Source organism: Arachis hypogaea, chromosome 17 (genome assembly GCF_003086295.3).
Source record: "Arachis hypogaea cultivar Tifrunner chromosome 17, arahy.Tifrunner.gnm2.J5K5, whole genome shotgun sequence".
Lineage (NCBI taxonomy): Eukaryota > Viridiplantae > Streptophyta > Magnoliopsida > Fabales > Fabaceae > Arachis > Arachis hypogaea.
The window spans coordinates 7,319,638-7,326,694 of NC_092052.1; positions in this window are offsets into that span (position 1 = coordinate 7,319,638).

Consider the following 7,057-nt stretch of genomic DNA (forward strand, 5'->3'; position numbering starts at 1 on the left):
ATAACTCAATGAATCTTGAAGAAGTGAAGAATAAAACAAAAAGAAAAAATATAGCAGACTTGTGTTACAAGAAAACAGAATGGTAGTATGAACTGTGATTGAATTTACTGTATATTGATTACATTGAGTTGGTTGTATATATAAGAGATGTCAACTGAGATTAGCTTAAACATACACTAATCACAGCTGGTAAAACTGCTTTGGTACTGTTCCTGCTCACTTTATCTTGTTTGTTACTTTTTCAAGACACTAAATTACTCTCCAAACACACACAATAGTAGTAACAGATTTTCTATCTCCTAAGTCTTCTTCCCAATTAAAATCTGTGAAAGCATACAATCTGAAGTTAGTGCATTTGATAAATTGAATGTATAAGTTAATTATACCTATAATATATAGTATGTTAACCAAAATAATTATAAAAAGAAAATATTCTACCATATATATAACTAATAATTTTTATAACTTTGGGAGGCTATGACCACCCATTGCCATAACTAACATTCGTCCCTATGCTTGACTAGCTAGTAAAATGAGCTTTAAAAAAAATAAATAAAGAAAAGAAAAATTCTTAGGCTCTCACCTTCTTTACAACTTTGGTCTCTGATATGTACCTTTCATATATCTGAAGTGTTTTTTAAAAGCAATATTATTCTTTTTTTTTTCTTTTTCTTTTTGTTGGTTTTTATTTATTCGTAGCAAAAATCTAAACTATATACAGAGAAGCAACCAAACCAAAGTGAAGGAAAGAACTATTTATGAGCAGTAGTGCCATTATTGCCAACCAAGATAATAAACTGATGACCACTTTTTTGTTTTGGATACATACTGAGCTATTGCTTTATCTAATTCCATTACATTCATTTGAAACTGTAGTGATTATATTTGTGTATATTCCTATCATTTGAAATTGTAGATTGATTTAACAACACTAAAATTAAAAGTAAAAATCTCAAAACTACAAGTCTAAATGTCTTATTCGGATATTTATTTTAATTTAATTCTTAATATATCCATTATAAAAAAATTAGAGAAGGGATATTATCATTTTTATTTTAAATATATTTTTTATAAATTTATGTCAATATACAATATAACAAAATTATGTGTGAAGTGACATTATCATAAACGAGAATGGTATTATTATTTTCTCAAAAAATGTTTATTTTGGGTGAAAAGCATACATAAAATCTTTAAAGAAAAATATTATTGATATGTTTCAAAACATATTTTAAGGTAGGGGCTACGCAGTCTTTAATTTGGTGAAGGGTTAATAATGATTTTGGTTCTTAAGGTAGGACTCGAAAATTTTGTTCGTTTTCAATATTTTTTTGTTTATAAAATCGTTTTTAAGTTTTAATTTAATTTTAAAATTATTTTTTTATTAAAATTTTAATTTTTATTACCAAATTACTTCTAACTAAAATATATATATATATATATAAAAGAAAACAGGTTAAAAAAAAGGAGGAAGGAAATCACGCTGGGGTTTAAGGGAAGAAGACAGGGAAGGGAAGGTGGGGAAGAGAAGGGGAAGAGAATTCGCTGCCGTTGTTCTTCGCGGCTCGCCGTCGCTCCTCGTTGTTCGGGTCCTCGCCGCTGGATCTCGCCGTCAGATCTTGCTGCTGCTCCTCTTCCTCGCTCGACGTCAATACCAGCAGATCCGTGAAGATGGACGTCGCGCACCACTCGCCGTTTCTGCTCCTCCTCCTTGCTCAGTCGCCGGTCATCACTGCTCCTTGTCGGTCGCTGCTGCTCTTCGTCACCGCCGCTGTGCTTCACGTCCTCACCACCGTGCTTCAAAAAAATTATGTTGTTGAATTTTTTTATTTGTGGATTTATTGATTTTTGTTAATTACATTATTTCTGATTATGATTCTATTATTGTTGTTGATTCTAATTCCATTATGCTTCCATGGTTCTGCTTTTATTTTTTCTGCTTCTGATTCTGATTTCATTACCCATTGTTGTTGTTGATGCTTCTGGTTGTTCGCCGCTTCTGTTTCTTTTGTTAGAGAAGGCAAGACTCTGCTTTGTTGTCTTCTGTTTCTTCTGGTCCTCAATGTGTATTGCCTTGTTTATCTTCTGGTTGCCTTGTTTATCTACTTTTATTATCCATGTGTATTGCTTCTGCTTCTACTTCTTGCCTTGTTTATCTGTTTCTAGTTGCTTCTGTTTCTACTTCTTGTCTTGTTTATTTGTTTTTGGTTGCTTTTGTTTTTGTTTCTGTTTCTGCTTCTATGTTGAAGAAGAAGAAAAAGAAGAATAGAAAATGAGGATTTTGGAGAAGAAGGGGAAGAGTATTTTGGTTTGAAAGACGATTTCAAAATCAAGTTAAACCTTAGGGACGAATTTATAAGTAAAAGAAGATTGAAAATGAAAAAAATTTTCAACTCCTATCTTAAAAGCAAAAATTGTAGTTAATCATTTGGTAAAAATACTAAATAGACATCGAACAAATTGGATATATATTTGCCCCAAAATAAAATATGATAAATCAAATAAAATCTACTTAATATACTAAAATTAGGTTTTCCCCCAACTAATGAAGGTGATGTGTCGATTCCTCATGACTCCATTTTCCCTCTAAAATGAATGCATTTTTCTCTATTCTAAATTATTTTATAAAAAATATCTTTATTATAATTATATTATAATTAATATTTAATGAATAATATATAATTATACTAATTTAGAAACATATATTCGTTATAATTATATCAAATCACTATTTAATACATTATTAAACTCCTTATCAATTATATATCAATTGATAATAATAATAATAATAATAATAATAATAATAATAATAATAATAATAATAATAATAATATATGATAATGATATGATAATGATACCGGTCATGATAATCATGATAAGAATATTTTATTCTAATCATAAAATGATCAAATCTTATGGTATTAATAACGCACATTGATTTTAAATATTTTTAGTCATTTTAATTATATTAATTTTAAAAATATTGATATAATTCTAATTCTTATTCATTATCCAACAACAACAACAACAACAACAACAATAATAATAATAATAACTTGAAAAACTCGGATATAAACTATTTCAATTACCTATGTATTATTATTAATTCAATCAATTATTTTAACTAATTAATTCAATCAATTATTTCTTAATTTATTTTTTTGAATTCAATAAATTAAATAAAATCAATTATACTAATTATTTTTATCAACTAATTGATTTGATTAATTCTTAAAAATATTTTTATTTTATTTATTTAAATACATAAGTTATAATTAATTAGTTATTTAATTTTATTAGGATAAATATCAAATTTTATTCCTAATATAGAAATATTTTATTCCTTCCATTTTTATTTTACCACTATAAAAGATCATATATGCTAGAAGAAAATATCATTTGTTTACCAATTACTCTTTCATTGGATAGCTTTTACAATAATTCTTTTTCTTCCTATGAAGCATCATCGCAAGAAGGCAACTATCGTGGACACAAACCACCACACACTCTCCAACTCCCGTGCTCATCATTCAGAGCAATATATGATATGTTATCCATGAGGCATTTATAAACCATGGTGTTATCATGTATGCATAAATTAAAAAAAATTCGTATTTAAACTTAAGTCATTTATCTGTTTGTGTGGTATATTGTAGTGTAAAATTACTTTCAATTTGTGTTGTACAATAATATTATGGTCTAATTTAAGCTTTTACTTTAGAACTGTGTTATGATTTTATTTCATCATTTTCTCTTAGATATTAAGTTGACGTATTTTTATTTATTATTATTGAAACGGATGTGATATGAAATTAAAAAAAAAAACTCTCACACTGAATTTATTTTATTGTAGTCTTCTATCTCTTCTATTTCATTTTGTTTTCTTCTTATTCATTTTATTTTTTTAATATCATATAATATATTATAATTTATACCAATTAATTAATTATAATTCATTATATCAGTTAGTTTGATTTATTAATTTATAATATGCATGATAAAATAGATCATTTGTTACTTATAACGTTAATTCTTCTAAAATCTAAATCTGAATAATTATATTTTTATTTTTTTATGAACAAAATATTATTAATAATTAACCACTCATACTTTTAATCAAAGTATTTGGATGATTTTTATATTTACTAATATTAATTGTTGATTATTTTTTCGTAAATAAATTGTATTATAATTTTATGTTAGTTCCTAATTGATTAACGATTGATCTTCATGAAGCTATGGTATTCTAAATTTTATATTTTACAAATATTTTATTTAAATGTAATTTTTTAAACATAAAATATATTATTTTTAATAATATTATATTTTTATTTTTTTTAATTATTCTAAATGAATATTTTATCAAATACTAATTAAAGTCATCCTTCCATTTACTTTTATTAATCTATTATCTAACTATTATATAAAATTAAAATCGTATTAATAAATTTAATATTGAAGTTAATTTGGCTTTTTATTTAGAGCATTTTTCGATTTTTTTTAGTCTAATCAACCAAAACTATTCAATTATGAATAGTCACTTTTATCTTATTTTAAATTATTGACTAATTAAAATTACTAAAATTTAATAATAATATTATGTTTTATATTTTTATATTTAGTCCAATCCATCTAAGCTATGTAATAATCACTTCAATTTTTATATTTTATAATGTAAAACTACATACAATAATAGTAAAATAACATAGTAAATTGTCATGTTTTAGTATTAAATATAAAATTAATACGTAAAAAAAATCTATCTACTTAATATACTAAAATTGGATTTTTTTCCAACTAACGAAAGTGAAGTGTCAATTCCTCATGAATTTATTTTTCCTCCAAAATAAAAGTATTATTCTCTCCTAAATTTATTTTTATAAAAGTATCTTTATTATAATTATATTACTATTAACATTTAATGAATAATGTATAATTATACTAATTTAGGAAAATATCTTAATTATAATTATATAAAATCAATATTTAATACATTATCAACTAATGAAAGTGAGGTATCAATATTATTAAACTAATTATCAATCATCAATATTTTTAATTATTCTAATTATATTAATTGATATAGTTATAATTCTCATTCATGTGCAATAATTTTATTAGTAGATAGTTGGTACACACATTAATGATGACTCATTTAATTTAATAATAATAATAATAATAATAATAATAATAATAATAATAATAATAATAATAATAATAATAATAATAATAATAATAATAATAATAATAATAGAAAAAAGTATATATGGTACATGCATTGTATTTTAAAAAAATAAAATATATTTTAAAAAGGATTAAAGTATCAATAATAAATTGTGATTGATATCAATATTAATAATTAATTTTTATAATTATCTTTATCTACTAAAAATTACATATAGTCGTATTTCTTTTGTGGTATAAAAAGGTTGTGATTCATAACATTTTTGTGAAATTATATTGCATGGACACAAGATCAATTATTTAACAAATTGAATTTTAATTAATATGTTTTATTTTCTACTCCTAATTTTATTTATTAATATTTTATTTTTTATATTTACAGTAAATATTGAATGTAAAAAAAATAATATTGATTGTTATATATTTTATTTATTTAAAGTCATAATTAAATTTGATATAATTGTAACAAGTATCTACAGTTAATAATAACACGATACTATAATTTTAAATTGTATAATATAATAAAAAAGAACGTAACAATTTATATCTGCTTCCTATATAGCAATAATATTATATATATTTATATATTTCTTCTTTTATCTCTTTTCTAAAAATATTGGCATATAATTAATGTAAATAACATATATAGTGAGTAAGTATTTCTATTGAATTAATCATAAAAGTTAATAAAATATAATGGCATAATTTTCATCTAATTGTAGCAAGTATCTCTATTAAAAATATTGGCTAATTATTACCATGTTATATATATATATAATGAATTTTTACAATTATTTATCATTTACAAAATTCATAATTCAGACATTATTCTTTTTCTATTTTTTATTTTTTATACCTAATGGCTGCTAGCTACGATTCTATCAATAGTATTACCTATGGTAGATTATGTGATGAAAAAGTTTGAAAAAAAAAGGCAAGAATTATAAGATTATGGAAAGTCTTATCCAATTTCGACAAGAGCAAGACGACTTACATAGAAATGGTTCTAATAGATGTTAAAGTTAGTCGATTATTTTTCATGATTCTTTCAAGTGATGTTAGGTCTAATTTATAAATATTTTTTTTCGTATTTTAAATTTATTTGATAAGTAAACCATTGCAATCAAAGACAGTTCCATTTAATAGCTTTATAAGTGCTAGTAGTTTTTATATTTAATTTGTTTTACAGTGTGATAAAATTCATTCTTCAATCAAGAATTATTTGGCAAAGATGTTTGAGAATGAACTGATTGAGGGGAATGTCTATGTCTTCTCAGATTTTGTGATTGAGGAATCAAGCGAAATTTATATTCCGACTGCACACGTATGTAGAATAATTTTTAAGAAAAAGTCACGTATAATAAATACAGTCGATGATCGTAAAATGTCTGACTATCATTTCAATTTTCTTGCTCATGCTGATATATTGAAACAAACAAATGAACAATCCAACTTATTTGGCACGTAGTTAATTTGTATTAATCTACACAAAACTATTTTTTTATATTTTAATAATTTTTGCAAAGAAATCATATAATAGCATTATTTTATCGATAACATAAATTTTAATAATTTATTTATGCAAATGTTTAAAATTGTATTGCAACTTTTTTAAAAGTATATCCTTTTATTAATATATTGTTAGTTTTATCATTTAATATAAAATAAATTGGTAAAATTTATTTAATTTATAAGTAATTTATTATGTTATTCATTTATTTGATGCTTTTAATTTTTTTTCAATTAGATGTTATTGGACTCTTAACTGATAAAAAAGAACTTATATCATGATCAAAAATAGGAAGAAGTGACCATTACATTGTGGTTGATCTTCATGATTTAGAGTATGTGAAATTTTAATATTTCACATAAG